The sequence below is a fragment of the Bos javanicus genome, chromosome 10 (genome assembly GCF_032452875.1).
Source record: "Bos javanicus breed banteng chromosome 10, ARS-OSU_banteng_1.0, whole genome shotgun sequence".
NCBI classification, from domain to species: Eukaryota; Metazoa; Chordata; class Mammalia; order Artiodactyla; family Bovidae; genus Bos; species Bos javanicus.
In genome coordinates, this window is record NC_083877.1 from 16,782,647 (window position 1) to 16,807,545 (window position 24,899).

The following is a 24,899-nucleotide window of genomic DNA, read 5'->3' on the forward strand; positions in this document are numbered from 1 at the left end:
AGACAGCATTTGGGTCCACAAGATGCTGTTAAAAGAACAGCTGGGTATAGAATAGCCCAGCGTGCACACATACACACACACATACACACATGCACACACACACACACACGCACACACGCACACAATTGGCCAAGAAGCCAAGGTCAGTATTGGCCTCACAGTCTTCGTCCCATGGCCAACCAAATCTGAGCACCAAAAATTCTCTGACCCTCTTACATGTATGCAGTGTCAGGTGGGAATCCACTGAGGGACGAGGTCTTTCTCCCAACCCTATCCTGCCTCTTTTGCAGAGAGCTTCAGCAGACAGAACCACCACCTAGAATGCTGTTTGATCTTAGCATCACACCAACTAGCTGTGTGAGTCTGTGAAACTTACTGCGCCTCTCTGGGCTTCCATTTAACCACCTATGAAAGGGAGAGATGGTGCTACCCATGTTTGTCTATCCGACAGGATCTCTGTGAGACAAACCACAGCCCACGGGAGATGGGAAACGCATGGCAGATCATTGAGTCTAATGCCTTCAAATATTTATTTTAGCAGATGAAGCTTTTAGTTTGTTTGTTTGTTTGTTTTAATTCAGAACCCCAGTTTATAAGACAGAACTGCTCGGGCTGTGTTGAAGAGCAGGGCTGGCCTTTAGGCTTCCTCCTTCCTGGTGAAACATTGTTTGAAGAACACCTGCCTCGTTTTAAAGGTAAGGAAACTGAAGCCCAGAGAAGGCCCTTGATAAAGGTCACAGAACCCCAAATCTTTGGAAGGCTCTTAGCTCCCTGGGCGGGAGAAGAATCTCCACTTTCATGGTGCGGCCTGAAGGGCCCATCCACCACCTGAGGCCCCTGAGAGTCTCCACGGTTACCAGGCAACCAGCACCGTTGCCCAGCGCTCCCATCAGCACCTCACAGCTGTCCTCGCGGCCAAAACTGGTACAGAAAAGGCTGCCCGGCTGGCAGGTAGGAACAAAGGGATTAGGCCTCGTTTGACAGACAGTATCCCTCCCATTTGCATGTCATTAAACAGCCGGCCAGTGAGCAGAGAGGGGCACATAGCTTCAGATTCCCTGCCAAGCAGGGGCACAGAGGCGCTGGGCTCCATTTTCATGTGGGACACCTGCCCTGAGCCACAGGAGTGGGTTTGAAAGAAAGAGTTTTCTTGAAAGAGATTGGGGGGCTGGGTTCGAGCACCCACTTCGATGGTGACCCCAACTTGTCCCAGTCTCCCTCCAAAAACTGTGACAGCTGGGACAGACCTTTTTGGAAGGGACAGAGCTTTATTGCTCTAAGAGTTCAAACTTGGCAACAAACAACAACTTGGGAGAAGACAAGTAAATTCTAACAACCCCGGCTTATCTGGGTTTTTCCCAGCCAGCATCCCCATGCCACATAAACACACACCAGACTAGCGGGAAAAGAAAAAAAAAAAAAAAGAGGGAAGAAAGCAACACAGGCCACATTTTCTCTGCACTCCTCTTCCTTGGCCTCCTGGGGTACTCCTGATCGACAGGATGCTAAATGCAAGAGGTTTCCTGTGATAGAGAAAGAGATTTTCTTGAAGCATTCAACTCCTGACCTTTAAGAGCTTGGGGAGCAAAATGATTTTTAGTCACTTAGGTCTGAGTGAAAGGTATGCGAATTGATCGACTGCAGGGCTCAGGCCTCCCGAGGTCTCAGTGTTATGTCATTAAAATCTTACAATCGAGTTATCCTAATGTATTCCAGCAGCCACCTTCTCAGAGACGACTGGTAAACAGACTCAAAGTTCCAGCTACAAAATGCTTTCTCCAAGGGCTGCTCCAGACCTGGGAAGGCCAGGGGGCCTGGGGCCAATCTAGCTTCAGCCATTTGGGGTTTTATTTTTTGATCCTCTGTTAGATTATGGTAATCATTGTTGTTACTTCCTTCATGCTTTTCCTCTGTCTCCCTTGGTCTTGTAAAGATGCTCACACATCTGATCACAGGTGGCTATGTATGTAGGCCTAACTAATCACCTTACCTTGTGTATGTTAGTAGCTCAGCCGTGCCCTACTCTTTGTGACCCCAAGGACTGTAGCCTGCCAGGCTCCTCTGTCCATGGGATTCTCAGGGCAAGAATACTGGGGTGGGTTGCCATTCCCTTCTCCAGGGGATCTTCCCAACCCAGGGATCAAACCTGGGTCTCTTGCACTGCAGACAGATGCTTTATCATCTGAGCCACCAGGGAAGCCCACCTTACCTTGCTCCCTGGAAACTGCAATGGATCTGTGGGAACACCTGACTCAGGCTGAGCCAATCAGAATCTTCCCTGGGATTGCTGTCCTTTTACAGAGAAGCTTGGGCAGAGAGAGTGGGAATGTGTGTTGATGGGGGCCACTTTTCCTGCCGTACATGGTCTGTCTGCAGAAAGTAGTTAGCACAATAAGCAGAAATGAGGGATGGACAGAGTGAGAAGTCTGATGCCCAAATCTCCTTCTTCAATTCTTTTGAGTTACACTCATTAGCTTTCCTAGCTCCGTGAGCCTTAAAACACCTCTTCTGCTTAAAATATAAGTTCATTTCTGTTGCTTGCAAGCAAATTCCTGTCCAGTAGTGGGAGCTGATATTCCCACAGTACAACTGTCTGGGCCTTGGGAAGGATTAACTTGATAGGGAATGGAACTAACTGTGACAATGCAGCCCGTCAGGGTCAGCCTACTAAAATATGAGCTGCATGAAGAGGACTTTGGTCTCTTCTCCAGCTTCTAGAGCAATGCCTGGCACCTAGCTCCTCTTAATACCTCTCTTGTGGGCTGCATTGTCTTGCCTCTCACACACTACATTTGCTGTCTCCTGACTTCCATCCCCTTTTTGATTCTCTGCTCCCTCCTAACTTCAGTTTGTACGTAGTCTCCATGGCCCAACTCTCCTTCACAGCCTTTACTGTTAACTGATTCTTTCTCTCCATGTTCCTTGGTACCCAGTCCAAGTGCAATTCCAGGGTCAAAGAAAAACAGAATGCCATTGGCTCAGCCAGCTTTTTGTGCCAGGCCACCTCCTAGGTAAGTCTGATGTCTTTGAGTCGGGTGTCCATGCCTGAGCCAATCAGCTGAGGCAATGGGGCAGGTAGTCTCATGGTATAAAACATGGCCAACTGGGCAGCAGAGGTCACAGGTCAACCAGTCCTCCCTATCAGGGAGGCAGTATTTCTAGCATAGAATTTCTTGTTCAAACTAGGCTGGTGGAGGCCAAGGTCTATCTACACCTCCCCCTTCCCTGTTCCAGAAACTTCGTCTGAGGCACAGGATTTTTTGTTGGCAGTGGAACCCTTCCCCCATTCCAGGGAGCTGGCTCCCAGGTGCCTCTCTGCTGTGTTTCTTGCTTGAATTGCAAATGGAATCGCTGCATAAACCCTACATAACTCAGAGCCCCATGTTGGCAGTATCTTATTTTTCAATTTCTTTTTTTTTTAATTGAATGAACATATTTTATGCAAGCCGTTCTACCTTGGTGAAGGCTGTTCCCCTGTGATTCATCAGAGTAATAACTAGAAACACCATTATTTGGCTCCATCCTCCTGCTGAGAACATCACATAACTGAGAAATGTTGATGCGTCTCCCAGACTTGTGGGGAGAGGGAAAGGGGGGCAGTGAGAGGAGGAGGAGGAGAGGGAAGGAGGAACAAACAAATGGTTGTGTGCACACATGCAGATGGGCAGGCGTCCGGAGCCGTGGGGGAAACACAGACCCACACGAGGTGGTCGATCACACATACACCCCTTGGAGGCACAGAAAGAACCACACACACTTCTCTGCTCAGGTATCTCACCCTCGAGGAAAAGAAAAGAAAAATAAATAAACTCACAGTATTTCAAAATGAGAAGGATGTTGGTGAGCTGCTGCAACTGCCTTATTGAACCTGTAAGAAAAATAAAACTCAGAAAGATAACCGATACCCCTACACCTCCCATTTACAGACACCCATGTTCCTGGGGGTTTGCCTAGAAATATATAAATCAACTCATCTGAGATACAAAGCATATCTTTTTAAAAATTTGTTTTTGGCTACGTTGGGTCTTCTTGTGATGCGTGGACTTCCACTGCAGTGGCTTCTCTTGTGCAGAACGGTCTCTAGGCTCACGGGCTTTAGTAGGAACAGCACTCGGGTTCAGGAGTTGTGGCTCTCGGGCTCTAGCACTCAGGCTCAGTTGTTGCGGTGCTTGACCTTAATTGGTCCACGGCATGTGGTCTCTTCCTGGATGAGGGACTGAATCTGCGTCCCCTAAATTGACAGACAGATTCGTATACCCTGGACCACCAGGGAAGTCTCAAAGCATATCTTTATGTATGATAATTGAGCCCTTGCCCCTGAGTTAATGATTTTCAGACATTATCACTTTGATCAGAGGTGTGGCTGAAATAGTGTTGCTGATGTTTTTTTGTTTTATTTTTTAATTACCTTTTATTAGTTTGGCTGAGTAGCTGAAAGTGTTTTCAAAAGGTTCTCTTCAGGACAGAGAAGCCCCACAATTAATGTCTTACAAACTCTAGTGTGCACTCAGGGGCTATGTGATTAGAGACTTTAAAGCTTAGACAAGTGAGGCTTCCAACTCAGGTTTCTGGGAACCTTCCCATGCCTTCTCTAGTTGCATTGTGTGTGTGTGTTAAGTCATTTCAGTCAATTGGCACTTCCTTAATCCAGCCCTCCAGGATAGCTCCTTGTCCACTGCCTATTTCCAAACTCTCCCCTCCTCAAACCTCTCTTCCTCTCATCACTAGGTTAATTTTTCTAAACTATGACTCTTACTTGTCCTTCTTAGAATAACCTCCATCCACCTCTGCACTGGTCAGACATCTTCTGGCTGCAAAAGTGAAAATATCCAACTCAAACAACTTTATAAACCTGCAGGGAGGATGGAATACTTACAGGTTCATGTAACTGGATATTCAACGCATAAAGCCTGGATTTTAAGTTTTAATTGATGCCATTAGGAATGTTTCTTTTCTCTATGTCTCAACTCTGTTTTCTTTTGTAGCAGCTTTTTCTACCTTTTTGCTTTCAACTTTTCAGTGTCCTTAAGATTTTTGCATGTTGTTTAAATAATATAGAGATGAATTTTTTTTGAAATCCAATCTGAAACTCTCTGTATTTCAATCAGAAATTTAACATTGAAAAATATTGTGATTATCAATCTGTTTGGATTCATTTATAGCATTTTCATTTTTTGCATTCCTTTTACTCTGCCTTGTCTATGCTTCTTTTTCCTCCTCCTCTTTGATTGACTGATCTTTTTTTCTCTGTTTTATTCTTTTCCTTTTACTGGTTTGTGGCTAACACATCATTTTAGTGGCTTCCTTAATTTTTTAATGTGTATAATTGACTTAATAAAGTCTGAAGTTAATAAAAATCCAAGTCACCCGACAATATAAGACCATAGAATACTTTAATAACTCTCAGTCCCTTCCCATCTTACATGTTATTCTTAGCCAGTACTTTAGTTTCACAGTGTTTTATATCTCATAATTGTTTTATAGTTTCTCTATATTTTAGAAAGGAAATACATTATTTGATTCATTCACATTTTAACCATTTTCTTTCCTTACTAGTTCTTTTTGCATCTCAGTCTTTGCTTCCAGAGAGAATTTTCTTATTCCTTAAATAATCTTGCTGTAGATCTTTTGAGGAGGATCTATCTATAGGAGGGCTTCCCTTGTGGCTCAGCTGGTGAAGAATCCGCCTGCAATGCGGGAGACCTGGGTTCAATCCCTGGGTTGGGAAGATCCCCTGGCGAAGAGAAAGGCTACCCACTCCAGTATTCTGGCCTAGACAATTCCACGGACTGTATAGTCCATGGGGTCACAAAGAGCTGGACACGACTGAGCGACTTTCACTTCACTTCACCTCTTAATAGGACACCCTGTTAGTCTTTGTCTGAACTGTCTTTACTTTTTATCCTGGCTCTTAAGTAGAATTCTAATGTGGCTGGGTTTTTTCCTCAACTCTTTAAAGACATTTCATTTCCTCCTTATCTCTACTTGTATTGAAAGTTGCTTACTGTCATGCCTTTACAATAATCTATCTTTTCTCTATCTCTCTTAAGACCCTTTTTTGGGGAGAGGGGGTCTTTGGTGCTCTATAGCTTCAGTACAATGTGCAGTATTCAAGGAATGGGTTTATTTTTATTTATCTTGATTGGGATTGTCTGTGATTTCCAAGATTCCCATTAGATTGTCTAATATTGCCTCTCCCTCCTTCTCTGTAACTCCCATTTGATGTACATGGGGCCTCCTTATCCCATCCCCCATATCTCTTAGCCACTCTTTCATATTTCTATCTTTTTAACACTCCACATCCATATTTTCCTCAAATATACTTTCAAATTCATTAATCCTCTCTCCAATTGTGTTTAATCTGCTTTTTAACTTATCTGCTTTTTAAAATCTCAATGGCTATATTTTTTTCATTTCTAATAATTCTATCAGGTTCTTTTTGCAGTGTAAAAGTTATTTTCTCATATTCTCATGGTTTTTTCTATGTTATTAACTCCTCTTTTTACATATTCATTCACTTTAAGCACACTCATTTTTTTACAGATGAGTAGTTCTGCTACCTGGAACTTCTGTGGGTGGAGGATATTCAGATCTAATACTGCTCTTTGTTTAGTCACCTGAGTCTCATTCAACGTGGATAGATTCTTTGTGTATTTTGTTATATAGGACTATGAGGGTACTTTCTTCATTTTTTTTAAGGATACTTCCAATGGAGATTTATCTTTGGAGAATACTTTGGGCTGATGGCACATTGCCAAGAAATCTGAGTTTGCTTCTGAGCAATCCCCCAGGGTCTTCTCTATCTATCCTAGCATAATTTTTATGTTAATTTATAGATTGGGGGATTCTCATACCATGCAGGTAGTACCATGATATACCTCAAACCCTCATAAAATGTAGACTTGCATTGTAAATTATCAGGGGAGACGTTCCCTCTCTAGAGCTCAGGCCAAGACACACATTCGATATAAATAAATAAATAAAGTAATTTTTTAATACACACACAGCTTTCCTGTTGTCTCCCTGTGTAAGATCTTTTTCCAGTTTACCCTCTTGCTCTGAGCACAATACTTTAAAAATCCCACTTTTATGCAGGCTTCTCATTTCAAACTCAGCACAGGCTCAAAGCCTTATTTCCTGCTCCATTCAAGAATCCAACCACAAGTCCGAGGGCAGCTACAACCTCAATTTTTGCTCTGATTTTTGTCTTATCTTCATTTGGGACTCTGTGTGATTCCCCATATATTTTGTGAGTTCAGTTAGATGTTTTATAGATATCTTATACAAATCTTTATAGCACATTTGTTATAATTTATATGCAACTTTTTGAGAAATTTTCTGAGGGAGTTTCTGGGTTGTTTAGACAAATGTTACCAGGAACGGAGAGCTCTGCTTTTCTCTGTGTTAGCTTGATTGCCTGAGTTGCCTGCTCTATGTGACAATATTAATGGTCCCTAGCAATTCCAGGCTTACCTGGGCCTTAAAGACAGAGAGACCAGAGGACAGAGTGGATCATTCCTGAAATAAGAATAACTATCATTGACCTGACTTGGTCACATGCCTATCTGTGAAACAATCATAATGACTCAGCCACCCTTCAAAGGAGAGACTGGCATAAGGCCCACTAGAACCACATGAATGCCAAGATCAAAAAGAGGAAAACAGGCGTTCGACAAGCAAAAATAACAAGTGTCAACCACAGCCAATTTAAAATGCACAAAGTGTTATCCCATGTAATCCTTACCCTTTAAAGTAAGATCTATAATCATCTCTTCAGTTCACAAGGTTACTAAGGGGGAGAACTGGCACTGGATTGTGGGTCACCTACCTCCAATCTCAGACATTTATGATCAAGGCTGAACACCTGGCCTAGCAGATAAGGCCTCACATTCCTCAGTCCTGCTTCATCTGTCTGGCTTCACTTCTCTCTGGTTCTCTACTTGCTCACCAGTTTCACCTCTGCGTTTCATTCAGGCCATCATCACAGGTATAGACCTGTGATGGCCCCACTTAGTCTTCCAACCAAGCCAGAAGAGGGCAGGACCTGGAGCAGGAGTTGCCCTTAGGTTTTCCTCCGCAGGTCAACTCTGATCATGGGCTACACGAGGTTCTGTGATAAGCCCGTATCCAGGTTCTGTGGGTATCTTAGGTCTGATTCCTAGAAGCAGAACCTTGAGGCAGGTATTCCCATGTACTTCATTTGTGAAGAGAGTGGTCTCCAGAAAATCCTATTAAAAAAGTGAGGGATGCAGGAGAAGCAACTTCATGAAGAGGTAGTTTCAGTTGAAGCCTGATCTACAGGAAATGAACGGGGCCACAGAGCTGTCCCTCAGGGAGGCAAAGCTCTCACACCCCTGTGTCAATCAGTCACTGGCTGTGGGCTGGCCCTGAGCGTAGGTGGGAGGAGACTTCGACCTCCCAGGCATCTCCTGGCGAGGGGTCTCCTGTCTGCTGAGCAAGATGCTCCAGAGAAGCGTGCAGCTGTGAGTTTTCATCAGTGAACTCTCACAACAGCCCAGGGTTGGGAGCATGAGGATCTGGGCAGGGCACCAAGGGCATCTAGAGCAGTAGGAAAGATTGTCGTCATTGATTAATGACAACAATGAGTTATGAAAGCTGTGTCCTAAATACTTCACATCTGTCCTCTCATTTAATCTTGACAATGAGCATTTAAGCTGTGTATCTATGCTCAGTCGTGTCCAACTCTTTGTGACCCTCTGGACTATCACCTGCCGGGCTCCTCTATCCATGGGATTTTTCAGGCAAGAATGCTGGAGTGTGTTACCACTTTCCTACTCCATGGGATGTTCCCAACCCAAGGATCGAACCCCATCGTATATGTCACCTGCATTGGCAGGAGGATTCTTTACCCGTCGAGCTATCAGGGAAGCCCGAACAGATAGCTAAGTACTATTATTTTCCAAGATTGTAGTTAAGGAAGCTGAGGGAGGAACAGAAAATCTGATTCCTTAAGGGCATATGGTAGACGGGGTTCACACTGCACCCCAGAACCTGAACATATCACTCTAATGAGTCCTGGTGTCAGTGTGAGAGGCAGGAATGTTCCACTTTGAAGATGTTAGACTGCTTTGTGCGGTAGTCTTCTCCCTTCAGATGCCTCTGGGCACTGTCCAGGCCACATGTAGAGGATGGTGTCTCCTTCCAGAAGCTTCCATTTGGTAACTGACCACCTAGAGTTCATTTGGTCTGGAACATCCGGTCAGGGTGGTAAGAGACTGGGGAAGCAGGATGTACTGAGAATGAGCTGGGGATGCTGAACCTAGAAGGACATCCTGAGAGGAGCTGCAGGGCCTTAGAGCAGGATAGGCTGCTGCATTCACAAATTCAGATGGTTGAGGGTAGGCACCCTAGAGGCAACATGACTTGTCCCAGTTCAACTATCTGGTGGCTTTAACCCAAGGCCTCTGATTGAGTGGCATGCCAGTAAATGTTTAACAATCAGCTCTCTGGGAATACAGAGCCCTGATCTATAGTGTTTGCCGGTTTCTGTGGCATAACGCTCCCACTGTGGCCAATTTCAAGCTCCCTGTATGCCATCACCGAATGCAAGGCTGGGAGAGATGTGCACATTCAGCCAGTGTGAGTCGGTAGAAGCCAGATCCTGCATACCAGCAACTCCCAACACAGAGCTTGTTCTGCAGGTCCAGTAATTCTCCAACACTAATCCCTAAGACACCCACTAAAGGAGCATGCTAGGGTTACACAACTTCGAAAAACACAGCATTAGCTAAATCCTATTCTCAGAGCACGATTTGGTGCATTAGTTTATTAAAGTCCCCCAAAGTCCCATAGTAAAGAAACCTGGGCAAGTTCAATTAGCTCAGCATTCTCCAAACCTGTTTGACCACCCAACCATTTCATCACATACCTCTTAGCAGCATCCCTTGGAACCAGCACTCGATGGGACACACTTTGGACAATGCCAAACAAAACACTGTCTTCATGCAAACAAAGGGCCATCGTCGAAGAGGAGGGTCAACTTGTTATTTGGTTTCAGGGAGTGGAAATTGGACCAAAGAGTAAAAATCAGCGAGGACAGAATTCAAATTAGTAAGAAGAGATCTTTTCTAATAATGAAGTAACCCACCAGTAGCATGAGGCTAGAGTTTGAAGGGAGAAGGTCACCCTTGGCCTAGAGAGTGGATAATTACAGGTCAAAGCATGCTGGAAAGTGGCTTCCTGCATCAGGAAGGCAGTTAGAGAAGATTCTTTCCAAGGACTATCATGTGAAGTCCCAGGATTCTATTAGTTTGACGTGCATAGACAACCCCCCTGCCCCGGGGCCTCAGAGTAAGGCCCATCAGATTGGGGAGCTTTCGGGGTGGTGGGGGACGTGCAAAGAGAGAATCCAACTCTTATTTGGATGTGTGATACAATTTTACAAGGACTAGAATGTCATCGGGCTTCCTAGATGGTGCAGTTGGTAAAGATTCCATCTGCCAATGCAGGAGACGATAGAAACGTGGGCTCAATCCTTGGGTGTGGAAGATCCCCTGAAGGAGGAAATGGCAGCCCACTCCAGTATCCTTGCCTAGAAAATTCCATAAACAGAGGAGCCTGGTGGGCTACAATCCATGGGGTCCCGAAGAGTTGGACACAACTGGGCGCACACTCACATGTGCACACACACACATGCACACACAGAATGTCATCACTTACCCAAAGACACTTCTTTAATGTCTAGTTTCTGTGTAATTCACTTCAGAGATTTATTTCTTTAGTTTAATGCTTTATTCTACGTCTACACACACATTGCCCTGGGAAAGGACTACCTTGATATAAGCTACTGTGGGCCGATTATATCCTTGCAGTTAGGTTCTCATTTCCTTCCCAGAGAGTGGGTATTGTTTGGAGAGGGAGGGTGGAGGAATGGGAGGAGGGGACAAGGGTCCTGGGTGTCTGGGCTGGAGGCTAGAGACACCACAGGACAGGAGGGAATCTGAGCGTCAAAGGCAGTCTTGACTGCCTGCATAAACGTGTTTGGGGCTGGGCCTGTCCTAGAGATATCCCAAAACTATTTCAGGAGGCAGCAAATTTAGCTGGTGATTGGTTTGCAAATCATCCAGATATGTTAGTATTTCTGTTGAGACAATCTGTCTCAGAGTAAGACATTTAAAGCCTTTACAACCAAAAGGGATTTGCCTTTTGGAACACTGTCATCCAAAAAGCACAACCACCTCAGCCTATTTCGCTGGCCGAATCCAGTGGTGGTTAAAATGTTTAGTGGCCTGTTTGGATGAGGCAATGGCACCCCACTCCAGTACTCCTGCCTGGAAAATCCCATGGGTGGAGGAGCCTGGTCGGCTGCAGTCCATGCGGTAGCACAGAGTCGGACACGACTGAAGCGACAGCAGCAGCAGCAGCATGTTAGCTTCACTTGTACAGAGTTTTTCAGGTGAAAACTTGCTTCCATATTTATTGTCTGGAGGAATTCTCAACACAGTCTGAGAAAGCAAGTGGTCTGGTTTTTATTTTATAAATGGGGAAACCAAGGCACTTACCCATGGTTCCCCAGGGAGTAGATGGCAGAGCTGAGACTTCAGCCCAAGTGTTTCAGATTTCAAATCTCATCAGGATTAAGTTTTTAAGTTGATTTGCATTTTAACAAGGTAATATATAAGTATTAATTTAAGTTATCAAATGATTCCATGAGGCTTTTATTGAAAAGCAGCAGTCCTCTGCCCAAAACTCTACCAACCCTGATCTCCCAAAACTTAGTAGCAAGCACTTGCTATTTTTTGGCTATTTCTTATATTTATAGTCATATTTCTAAGTAAAATGTTTAAACTTCCAGTTCTTGATTTTAAAACATTTAGATATATAGTAAGCCCTCTGTATCTATGGGTATGCATCTGTGGATTCAACCAACTGTGATAAAAAATATTCCAGAAAAAAAAATATTCCAGAAAGTTCCAAAAAGTAAAATCTAAATTTGTCACAGTGGCAACTATTTACATAGCATTTACATTGTATTTACAACTATTTACATAGCATTTACATTGTATTAGGTATCACAGTAATCTTGAGATGATTTAAAGTATATGGGAGGATGTACATAGATCATATGCAAATACCATGCTGTCATGTATAAGGGATTTACACATCCTTGGATTTTGCTATCCATGGGGGTTGAGGGGAGGGGCACTGCCCTGAAACCAATCTTCTGTGGATATTAAGAGATAACTGTAATCTAAAATCTTCCTTCTATGAAAGATGAGGGTTTGTTTTTTTTATGCCCCATTCATGTACACTCATACACACCCCTACACACACTTTACTTCCTCTGCACAGCACAATATCTTAACGTCACAGTTTTTATTTCTGCTATGATACATTTAATTTCCAAAGTCTTATGACTGCTCCTTTTGAATAGCATCTTGGTTTTGTTGCATAGACAATATGTCTTTTCTTAGATCCCTGAGATTTTACTTTTTCATCTGAAGCTTTCATTTTCTCCCCACGATGTTTCTATTTCTCCGGAGTTCCTTTTTTGTTGGTTCCATGTTGACATCTGTCTTTCAAGTTAGAGATCATCTTCAAACATCTAATAATCCTTGTTTTTTTACATACACATTTATGCATAAGATGCTAAAAGGCATCAGACGCTCTCTGTGCCTGGGTGGGTGGTTTCACTGTAGGCTGATGAGTAGCAACCAGCCACTTCCTCGTGGTCCTCCCGTCTGCCAGTATCTGTCAGAATTATCTCTTGGACCTGCTGGTTTCCCCAGAAAACTCATCCAATCTGCTGTCACTGGGGAAGGAACAGGGAGAAGGAGACTCTAAGCTTGGCCTCCAGCACTCTGGAAGCCAAGTAGTAGAAAGTATCTCCACTTCACTTTCGAGACAGACACCCAACCTCATTTTCAGTGGTGCCTGCTTCCCTAGGCTGGGGCTCTCCTGTTTAGCCTCTCCAAGAGTGAAGCTTTTTTCTGCTGGCAGGGAGAGAAATAGTAGCCTGGTGGCACTGAGAGGGGAGGAAATCATGGTCAAATTTTCCTGTTCCTGGAAAACAGACTCTGAGTTTTGCCTGCAGGAAGTGTACTGGGGCATGCCTCCAGGATGAGTGATGATGGGGGGTGTGAGAGGTCAGACAGAGGGAGCAGAAACGCTCAGCCAATGCCAGGGAGCCCCACAGCTGAAGTGGTTCAGCAGGGCTGGCTTGCCCTGAGGCGAGAGGGCAGGGCCTTTCTACTCCCTCACTGACCAGTCGTTGGAAGTGGGCTCCTCCAGAGAGGGGGGCAAGAGGATTTTTTTTAACTAGGAGCGATTTGCTGGAGAGAGACAGGAACTGAGGGTCACTAATACCCCCAGCACACTGGAGAAATGAGTGCCTGGGGCCCAAGGGACAGCACATCACCACAGGCACAGCAGCAACCTGCCTCCTCAGTGTGTTTGTCACTCAGCCGTGTCCGAGTCTGCAACTCCATGGACTGTAGCCTGCCAGGTTCCTCCATCCATGGAGTTTTCCAGGCCGGAATACTGGCGTGGGTTGCCATTCCCTTCTCCAGGGGATTTTCCCAACCCAGGGATCAAACCCAGGTCTCCTGCATTGCAGGCAGATTCTCTACCGTCTGAGCCACCAGGGAATAACATCTAGAATTCCAGTTGGTCCTTTTCCCTGGGGAGATACAGAGGAGAAAGGGATTCTCCCACCCCAACACCAACAACCACTGGAGCTGTATCAGGCTGTAATGATACCCCTCATCTTTTTTTTTTTTCCACTCCCCATTCCAGATATATCTTACCTCACTGGGTGTTTCTGCTGGACCAAATGGGTAACTTAGGGAAGTGACCCAGATCATTATCCCTGAAGGCCAGAGTCCTCATCCTCAAGCCCTTCTCAAGCTGTGGACATTGCTCTTGTCTGTTATCTGCAGACATTGAGCAACAGAGGGCCAAGAGACTCCCCAGAGTACTGCCTGAGTGCCACCCACAGACCCCACCCCAGCCCTGTTTTAGAAGAGGAGCCCCACCTTGTCTTGATGGTCAGAGTCAGCTCCTCCTGCCAGGATGGGGTCCCCTTTCTCTGCCTGCTGGTCTCTTGGCACAAAGAACTCAAAGTAATCGGTCATCAGTAATTGATGAAAGTTTAATGGAATTCTCACTATGTATCTAGAAGAAATAGGCTCCCTCAGGAAGCCAGGATTTTGAGACCCACTAAGCCTAAAGTTGTAGGTAAATAAGCACAAACTCCCCATGGGGGTCACGAAGCATCACACCCTGCAGGTCCCCTGCTCCCACCATTTCTGGGTCCTCAGAAGCATCAATTCCACCTGCCAGGCACATCGCTACTCCTCCTTTGCTGTTGTTCAGTCACTAGGTCATGTCCAACTCTTTGTGACCCTGTGGACTGCAGCACACCAGCCCTCCCTGTCCCTCACTATCTCCCAGAGTTTGCCCACGTTCATTTCCACTGCATTGGTGATGCTGTACAACCATCTCATCCTCTGCTGCCCTCTTCTCCTTTTGCCTTCAGTCCTTCCCAGCATCAAGATCTTTTCCAATGAGTCACCTGTTACAGTATAAAAAGGATGAGTCCTTACCTTTTTTTGCTTCAGGTCCCTTCTCTCTCCACACAAAGTGGATGGCCAACTGCACAGCCTGAAACTCTGCTCAGGGGAGGACTGATACTCACGGCCAAAGGGCAGTGGGGCTGCAATTCCACTGTCCATTTCCAGCCTGCATCCCTTTTCCAAGTCAATCCAGCCATGAACCAAACTGGGGCTTAGGCCTTCTCCATCAGCTAATCCTAAGTGCTGGTCACAGTGCCAGCACAGTAAAAGGGGCCAGTGCTACAGTGAGGCAGAACGCAGGGTCCGAACCACTTGCTCAAACATCTTCTTGCTTCCTCTGACCTGTCCCTACCTGATCCCAGAAGTACCATTTCCCTCTTATGGGAGATTGTTGCTGGACCCACCTGACACTGTGAGGCACGTGTCTGGCAAAACTCAGCTCTCAAAGGCCAGTGCTGGTTACATGGATGCTCACTGTCTTATGGGTTAGGTGCTTTCTCTCTTTCAGGGCCTGGAGCACACCAGGAGCTGAGGTTTTCTCCACTGCAGTCAGGATGGCTTTGTTCTAGAACCCTAGATGTGTGCTATGTGATTCCCTTCTTGATGCCTTCCATAAATTCCACCTGACATCTTGCCCCAGCACCCACACCTCTAGTATCATAGGGACTTCTGGATGCTGTGGCCCAGATCGCAGGGCCACTGACACCATAGCCTGTCCCGGCTGCAGAACCCTCTCCTGGACTCCACTTAAAGACACCAGCCTCTCACGTCATACGGCAGATGGGTTCGAGCAGTATTTTCAAGTGTATAATATGCTGACTCCAGAACCCAACCAGGCCTCACAGGTGTCATACTTCTTTCTTAGTGATGAGAGACACACGATGACTAACATCTGGAGAGCACCTCCCAGAATGTTCCGACCACTGAACACTAGACATTGCCATGGCAAGGCCCTGAAGCTTTGTAAGTTTTATCTCCCAACCTTGGAAGCACATATGCAACCCAAGCCTCCAAAATTCTTGCTCAGTCAGTCTCATTGGCACCATATCACCTGTAGGATGAGCCAAGGTGATATTCAGAAGAATGTCCAGATGGTTCGGGTCCCTCTGGACTAAATTATGACAGAGGGTGGAAAGTTATCACAGCTCTGGGATAAGACCATAAATCTACACTATTATCCAGGCTTCCCTGGTGACTCAGTAAACAATCTGTCTACAATGCAGAAGACCACCTGCAATGCAAGAGACCCAGGTTCTATCCCTGGGTCAGGAAGATTCCCTGCAGAAGGAAATGGCAATCCACTCTAGGATTCTTGCCTGGGAAATACAGAGGACAGAGGAGCCTGGAGGGCTACAGTCTGTGAGGTCCCAAGAGTCGGACACCACTCAGTGGCTAAACCACCAGCACCACACTATTACCCATTCCAAGTGAATGCAAACTGTTTCTGATCCTCATTCCTGATACAGCTGGAAAAGAAGGCATTCACCAAATCAATGGCTGTATACTATGTACCTGAGGCTGTGTGAACCTACTCTAACAAAGTCACATTTGACACTGCAGCTGCAGTTAGGGTCACTACCTGTTGGAGTCCTCATAGAGCCTACTGTTATCAGGGTCAGACTACTGAATATAAAGGGAAATGATGCAGACCACTGCCCACCTTCCCTACCCCCAAATCCTCCAGGTCTGAAGACCTAGATGAATCTCTTCCATTCCTCCTGGGATGGATCAGTTCAGTCGCTCAGTCATGTCTGACTCTTTGTGACCCCATGGACTGCAGCACGCCAGGCTTCCCTGCCCATCATCAATTCCTGGAGCTTGCTCAAACTCATGTCCATTGAATCAGTGATGCCATCCAACCATCTCATCCTCTGTCGTCCCCTTCTCCTCCTGCCTTCAATCTTTCCCAGCATCAGGGTCTTTTCCAGTGAGTCAGTTCTTCTCTTCAGGTGGCCAAAGTATTGGAGTTTCAGCTTCAGCATCAATCCTTCCAATGAATATTCAGGACTGATTTCCTTTAGGATTGACTCGTTGGATCTCCTTGTAGTCCAAGGGACTCTAAGAGTCTTCTCCTACACCACAGTTCAAAAGCATCAATTCTTCAGCACTCAACTTTATAGTCTAACTCTCACATCTGTACATGACTACTGGAAAAACCATAGCTTTGACTAGATGGACCTTCATTGGCAAAGTAATGTCTCTGCTTTTTAATATGCTGTCTAGGTTGGTCATGCTTTTCTACCAATGAGCAAGACTCTTTTAATTTCATGGCTGCAGTCACCATCTGCAGTGATTTTGGAGCCCCAAAAAATAAAGTTTCTCACTGTTTCCATTGTTTTCCCATCTATTTGCCATTGTTTCTCCATCTATTTTTTGGAGCCCCCAAAATAAAGTTTCTCATTGTTTCCATTGTTTCCCCATCTATTTACCCGATGCCATGATCTTAGTTTTTTGAATGTTGAGTTTTAAGCCAGGCTTTTCACTCTCTTCTTTCACTTTCATCAAGAGGTCCTTTAGTTCCTCTTCACTTTCTGCCATAAAGGTAGTATCCTCTGTGTATCTGAGGTTATTCATATTTCTCCCAGCAATCTTGATTCCAGCTTGTGCTTCATCCAGCCCAACATTTTGCATGATGTACTCTGCATATAAGTTAAATAAGAAGGGTGGCAATATACAGCCTTGATGTACTCCTTTACCAACTTGGAACCAGTCTGTTGTTCCATGTCTGGTTCTAACTGTTGCTTCTTGACCTGCATACAGATTTCTCGGGAGGCAGGTAAGGTGGTCTGGTATTCCCATCTCCTTTAAGAATTTTTCACTGTTTGTCACAACAAACTTGGAACAAATTTGGAACTTGGAACAAATCTACACAGTCAAAGGCTTTGGCACAATCAATAAAGCAGAAATAGATGTTTTTCTGGAATTCTCTTGCTTTTTCTATGATCCAGTGAATATTGGCAATTTGATCTCTGGTTCCTCTGCCTTTTCTAAATCCAGCTTGAACATCGGGAAGTTCACCGTTTATGTACTGGTGAAGCCTGGCTTGGAGAATTTTGAACATTACTTTGCTAGCTTGTGAAATGAGTGCAGTTGTGTGGTAGTTTGAACATTCTTTGGGATTGGAATGAAAATTGACCTTTTCCAGTCCTGTGGCCACTGCTGAGTTTTCCAAATTTGCTGGCATCTTGAGTGCAGCACTTTCACAGCATCATCTTTTAGATTTGATATAGTTCTACTGGAATTCCATCACCTCCACTAGCTTTGTTCATAGTGATGCTTCCTAAGGCCCACTTGACTTCAAATTCCAGGATGTCTGGCTTTAGGTGAGTGATCACACCATTGTGATTACCTGAGTCATGAAAATCTGTTTTGAATAGTTCTTCTGTGTATTCTTGCCACCTCTTCTTAATATCTTCTGCTTCTGTTAGGTCCATAGCATTCCTATCTTTTATTGTGCCAAACTTTGCATGAAAGGTTCCTTTGGTATCTCTAAGTTTCTTGAAGAGATCTCTAGTCTTTCCAATTCTATTGTTTTCCTCTATTTCTTTGTATTGATCACTGAGGAAGGCTTTCTTATCTCTCCTTGGAACTTCTCTTTATTTGGAACTCTGCATTCAAATGGGTATATCGTCCCTTTTCTCCTTTGCCTTTTGGTTCTCTTCTTTTCTCAGCTATTTGTAAGGTCTTTTCAGATAAGCATTTTGCCTTTTTGTATTTCTTTTTCTTGGCGATGGTCTTGATCACTGCCTCCTGTACAAAATCAGGAACCTCCGTACATAGTTCTTCAGGCATTCTGTCCATCAGATCTAATCTCTTGAATCTATTTGTCACTTCCACTGTATAATCATAAGGGAGTTGATTTAGGTCATACCTGAATAGTCTAGTGGTTTTCCTTACTTTCTTCAATTTAAGTCTGAATTTGGCAATAAGGAGTTCATGATCTGAGCCACAGTCAGCTCCTGGTCTTGTTTTTGCTGACTGTACAGAGCTTCTCCATCTTTGACTGCAAAGAACATAATCAACCTGATTTCGGTATTGCCCATCTGGTGATGTCCATGTGTAGAGTTCTCTCTTATATTGTTGGAAGAGAGTGTTTTCTATGACCAGTGCATTCTCTTGGCAAAACTGGGATATGATACTGCTTTTTATTTCCTGCTTTGGCTCTGGGTGGGGAGACAGTTTCAGAGGCTTTCACTGGGCCCTCTCTACAATAAGTCTCACCCTACATGTCTAGTAGTTCTGCCAACTACTGAGTATGTCCATTACAAGTATTCATTTGAAGTCTAGATAATGGACGGGTAGGTCTGTGGACCTAGCTGATCCATTATGACCTGGGTCAAGTTGACCTGGGTCGAGACTCCATTTTATTAGCCACTCCAATATGCCCTCACTGTAACAGATGTGTCATGATTGATCAGGTGATCAGGAAAGGAGATGGAATTCAATCCTGAGAAAGGCATGCATTGCCTCACAGGGGAGAGGCCTTTGTACTACTTTCAAGAAAGAGAGAATTACTATATTTTAACAGAAAAAAAAAAAAAAAAAGAGGGTACTACAAAGTTTAGAAGGATCTGGAGATTCAAGGTGTTTGAGTGCATCAACCTAAATGGCCCCACCCAGTCCTCAGCATCCCACTCCTTCCCAATCATGGCCCTGATCTTGGCATGACCAACTTCCTGAGGTGGGTAAGCCAATCTCTTCTTGAGTTCTGCTACCCCTATAATTAAGTCAGGCATCTGATCCTCAGCTTTTCCTGCCCTCCAGTTGCAAGAGTTAAAGTTCCTTTTATAAGCTGCCAACTGGGCTCACTGGCTTTCAGACTTGGTCTTTAGTTGGGGAATAATCACCCTTGGGCTTTGACTTCTTTCTCCAAAGCATTGATTGTCCTTTGTTGCTGTTGCTAAGTCACTTCAGTCGTGTCCGACTCTGTGCGACCCCATAGACAGCAGCCCACCAGGCTCCCCCATCCCTGGGATTCTCCAGGCAAGAACACTGGAGTAGGTTGCCATTGCCTTCTCCAATGCATGAAAGTGAAAAGGGAAAGTGGTCGCTCAGTTGTGTCTGACTCTGTGCGACCCCATGGACTGCAGCCTACCAGGCTCCTCCATCCATGGGATTTTCCAGGCAACAGTCCTGGAGTGGGTTGACATTGCCTCCCCAGATTTCTCAACTGCCTTGAATACTGCCCCCACCAGGGTTCTGCCTTCCACTGGTATGCCCTTTCAGTGCACTATTTTTGTGAAAGTGGTAACAATCGCACCACAACAGCCCACCAGGAGGTACCTATACTCCACCAGTGATGGAAGTATCATCACTAGCCAACCTGTGAAAGGCAACTCAGCTCCACAATCCCAGTTTAGAGTCTACTATCTTGGGCTTCCCAGGTGGCCCAGTGGTAAGGAATCTGCCTGCCGATGCAGGAGACACAGGTTCAACCCTGAGTTGGGAAGATCCTCTGGAAGAGGAAATGACAGCCCACTCCAGTGTTCTTTATGGGAAATCCCACGAACAAAGGGGCCTGGAAGGCTACAGTTCATGGGGTCACCAAGAGTTGGCCATGACTGAGCACGCACACAAGGTGTTTCCCTAGTGGAGGGTGACTCTTGGTGAGGACCTTCTGCCAGAGCTGTCAAGCAACAGCATTCCTGGAAGCGGGGGACATGAGTTCTGAGGGAGGCTCTGGATGACACAGCACAGCACGAGCCACATATCCCTGCCGTCGTCAGTCCCAGCCCACACCTCAGCCTCAGAGGTCCCGAGTGCCTGCCACTCCTGAGTCTTTCTGGGGGGCTACACTGGGAAACAATTTGCTTCACATCATCTCCACAGCTCCCCACCACTCGCCCGCCTTTATATGGGCCCTGGCTTCTCTCATCTGATGAGTTATCTACTGCTGGTTCTTTTACTCCCCAGCTTCAGCAGTCTCACTGGATCCTCTTGCCTGGTGTCATCCCGTCTGACTCTTTCCCCAGTGTGGATTTCTGCCTCTTTCTCATTCCTTTGTTGTGATGTTAGTAGGGATTGGAGAGAGAGTGAAAGGAAACATGCGTCCACTCTGCCATCATTGCGATGTCCATCGCTGCAGTTTTATTAATCAGTAAGTGGTCTGAGTCCTGCCTTCTTCCCATCACCCTTCCTCCTTGGACTTCCAGGAGCTCCCATCCTATGGTCTGTGAATCTTACACCGACATCATCTGTGGCAGAGCCGTCTCCTGTGGTTAGACTTGGCCTGTCACCTCCCCCTGGAGAGGAGTTGTTCTCAGGCCCACATTATCTGACCTATCCAGAAGGGTGGAGTGTGTGAAGCCCCTCCATGAAATGACTCCTCAGGAGCTCCAAATTTCCACACTGGGGGTAGGGTCTGATCCCCTCCTCCCAGCCTCTCATAGCTCTTCTTCCTCATCTGAAAGGTCCCCTTCTCTCCCTATAGCCTCTAGTCTGGGGCACCCACCTCCTGGCACCAAACCATGATGCAGCCTGGTCAGACCCTCAAATCATTATTTCTCAAAGAGAAGCACAGTATATCTTGGGGTACATGCCATTGTTTCAGGCGGGAACAAGGCCACGGGATAAATATGGGGCATTATCTGGAGTCTGCCTTGTTGAGTGGGAAAAACTTACCTACGTACATTCTCCTTACCCAACAAATAGGTATTGTATTCCAACAATGCAATGGGATAAATATGGGGCATTATCTGGAGTCTGCCTTGTTGAGTGGGAAAAACTTACTTACGTACATTCTCCTTACTCAACAAATAGGTATTGTATTCCAACAATGCAATGGGAGATAGATTCTAACTTTCACAGATGAAACTCTGAATAACTCTTCCCTTGAAGTGGTTAGATACACTGGGCAGGGTCCAACCCACAGAGATCCCCTGCCCTGTGTGTGTACCGAGCACTATGACAAGCAGGAGATAAACAGGAAACAAGACTGACGAGGCCCCTGCCCTCGTGGGGCTTCCATTCTACTGGACAGAAGCAGCCGCTACTCTGAAGAGACAAACACCCACCTGGCTACAAAAACACTCCTTTGAATGAGTAAAAAGAAAAACTGATTTAACAACCAAGAAATTTCAAAAAAACTCTCCTTATTAATAGTCACATCTTTTTGTTGTGAAGGGAAAGAAAAGCTGAGGCAGAAAATTCTGAAAGCCCATTAAGGGACTGAAACCAAGAAACACAGCCTCATCGACTAGAGATTCAGGATGGGCTTAAGAAACACAACATCAGGACTCTCCAGGGACATGGGTAAGTTGGAGCCAAAGGCATTAGCACTAAATTAAGAGGAGCTTGAGCTAATGAGAAGGGAGCAGGATGTGGAGGAGCCTGGGGAGGGAAGGTGACTAGGGATCAAGTGCTGGACTGAAAGGAGGGAGGCAGGAGGCCAGGTCCCCTCAGCCACCGTCATTGGCACGCTAAGCATGGCCTCCTTCTCTAGTGGGAGGAGCAGGAGCAGCTGCCAGGGGAGCCTCGAGTGGGAAGTGAAGTGCGGACCTGCGAACAGCCCCTGGGGTCACTCCGGGTACTTCTGAGCTCTGGCCAGGACCCAAGCAGCCCGTGGCCAGGGACTGAGCCAGCCAGACACTAGGGTTCTACAGGTTTCTATGGCCAGGCGGTAGTTTGCTTCATTTGCTTCTCCATTCCTGTTGGTCCAGGTGTGAGCTGCTGTGTTTCCTCCTTGTGGGGAGGGGACAGCTGCAGCTGGTCTCTGAGTGCAGGGAGCAAGTCCTCGTTCTCTGTTAACTGAGTTGCAGGAGGACCCTGCACCCAGGGACAGGACAAGGGTGGGGGGCATCTTGTCAGGATCCCCAGACTTGCCCCGCAGGAACTGCCACCTGTTGCAGCCCAGAGTATGTCACACTTTAGTATGGCATGCCTCTTTAGTGAACAAGTAGTGGTCGCCACAACTAGTTACTCCCCAGCTGGGCTACAGCACAGCTCAGCCACAACTTAGGAAGGGCCCCATCCTTCCAGCCAACTTGTCCTGCAGGCCGGCTCAGCTCCAGGCCCAGAGATGTGCAGGGCAATTCCAGGCTCTCACAAACTTAGCCAGGGCCACAGACAGACAATCACCCTGTTCTGTAACACATGATCCCATTCCCCCAACTCCTCACTGTGGCTTTTGATGCCCACAGATGAAGGCCCTCTGGGGGAGAGTTGGAGGGTCTCATAAACACACACACAGAGGGCCTGGGGCGCTGAGCTGAGTATCCAGCCCCTGCACGCACCACCCAGGCCCTCACCCCAAGCAGGTGCTCCCTGAAACTGACAAGGACAGCGACCATTTGGGTAGGAGCAAGTGAGTTATGGAGCTGATGCCTCGTAAACAAGTCTGGTGCCCGCCTGTCTTCATGAATCACCGCTGAGCCTAATCCTTCATTAGAACATTCAGCAGTAATTGCTGGCGAAATGCCACTTGCCTTTTTCTCATTTTAACAAAACATTTATGCATGAAAGATTTAATGCCAGGTATCAAGCATATCATTGTAAATTTACCACTAATTAAGCCTAATTAAAATAATTAAATGGCTGTGGAGTCACCATGTGAATTGAAATCGCTTCTCCTCCACCAGCCTGTTTCTCACTAGCCAGGCCCCGGTTTCGTTGACAAATATATCTCTTTCTCTTGATTTTTTTTTCCAACGCCCTGCTCAGCTTCACGCGGGGTATTTGCACGGCCAAGGAGATTTGATAATTAAGATAATGCTGTGATTTGACGGTGCGGTTTTTCAATTTCGGGACCCCAGGAGATTTTCCTTTATCTCGGTGAAGTATAGACAATTTGACAAATCTGTTGCTCGGAGCAGTCGCTGGCGTTTGCATATTCATTACTCACTGGATTTTTAATCAAAGTAGCTGATGGACCCCTTGCACCACAAATAACTCGGTCATGAATAATTTATCCGTGCTCACTTGGCGGGGCCGTGCGCACCCCCCAGAGCCCGGGGGCCCCTGATTGGCTCACCAGGGCTGGCCTGCCCAGAGCAGCACATGGCCGCTCCAGATGTTTGGGTATCCATATGTGCACAGCTCATCAAAAACGGCAACGGCCCGCACCCAGGGGCCTCGGCTGTCCCCAGATAGGCCATCTGGAGTTGGAGGGGAAGACAAACCACGGTGAATTGTGGGATGCGTGTTTATCTTCAGTGGTGCCGGCTGTGGCTGCAGAGCAGCGCGCACGAGGCCCCTGAATGCGGAGGATGCGAAGATTAAGGGCGGTCAGAAGCATCGGTGCTGGGGAAGCTGGGAAGCTATAGGCAGGAGCCTTCCGGATCTTCCCCACTTCTTGGGCCCCTGTCTGCGCAACCACGCCCCACAACCCCCCACACACACCGGACAAACAGACAAGTGTTCCCCCAGGGCCTACGGACCCGACAGGGCGAGCTACTCCCCACCGGCCGCGGTGGCCACGTTGCACCTTTATCTGCAGTCTTCAGCCCCCTCCGTGCTACTCCCAGCAGAACTGGCTTAGAATTTCCCTCCGCCTCAGGCGCTCTTGCAGCACTCACCCCTAATCATATCAAGCCCATTTAATTTACCCACATGCCACATTAACTGTATGTTATATTTAAGCGTGGAAGAGGTGAGTGGAGATGCAGTCGACTGAGTGACATCATAGCGCGTTTTGTAGACATTTAATGGGCCATTTACTCCTTCTGATTTTGCATTTTTCTTTTCCTTTGGAGCCCATGGTGATTGGCTCCCTGTGTCTCTGTTTCTGCAGGCTTCTGACAAGCAGGAAAAGGTGGCATTGGGTCTCCAGTGCCCAGTGGTTTCAAAGGCCCTGGTCTACACCTTAGCTTTCACCACACACAAGATGCACTGAATGGAACCTTCCATGACCCCCACCACCGAGGCTGAAATGATGTCCCTTCCCAGTTTCTGAAGTACCCCAATTCCTTCCTGGGCCCACCACACATGTGGCATTTGCTAGTTGGCACGGCCCACTTTTCCATGATACAGTGAGCTTGGGCAGACAGTATAGTGCCTGTCCATCTGTTCCCCACACCTAAGCTCAGGTTTGAGAGATGAATGACATTGACTTCTTGTTTCCAGGAAGAGGATCAATGACTTGGAAGGGAAAGGAAGCTGGAATCGCAGTCTGAAATTGTGTATGGAAAGCAGACAGGGACAGCCCTTCTCATGCAGCTGGGAATGACCCCAATCACAGATCTCTGTACAGAGGGGGCGAAGGAGGGCACATCCTCCCCTGCCTCCAGCTGCTTCCTGGCCACTTCTCAGCCAACAGCCTTATCCGTGATGGCAGGGTGCAGGTACCCTGGGCCTCTATCTGCTGTACCACACAGGGGTCTCCTCCACCCCGAGATCAAAGGAACAGCCCCTGCCCAGGAGACAAATCAA

General features: G+C 46.4%; 1 long non-coding RNA gene across 1 annotated transcript; it reads left to right on the plus strand.

Annotated features, from left to right (window-relative positions):
- Window positions 1–622: 622 nt before the first annotated feature.
- On the plus strand, window positions 623–23,040 carry LOC133255290 (uncharacterized). The gene is made up of 3 exons (XR_009738917.1): window positions 623–951; window positions 21,657–21,785; window positions 22,790–23,040. It is a non-coding gene; the product is annotated as an uncharacterized LOC133255290 (long non-coding RNA).
- The last annotated feature ends 1,859 nt before the right edge of the window (window positions 23,041–24,899 follow it).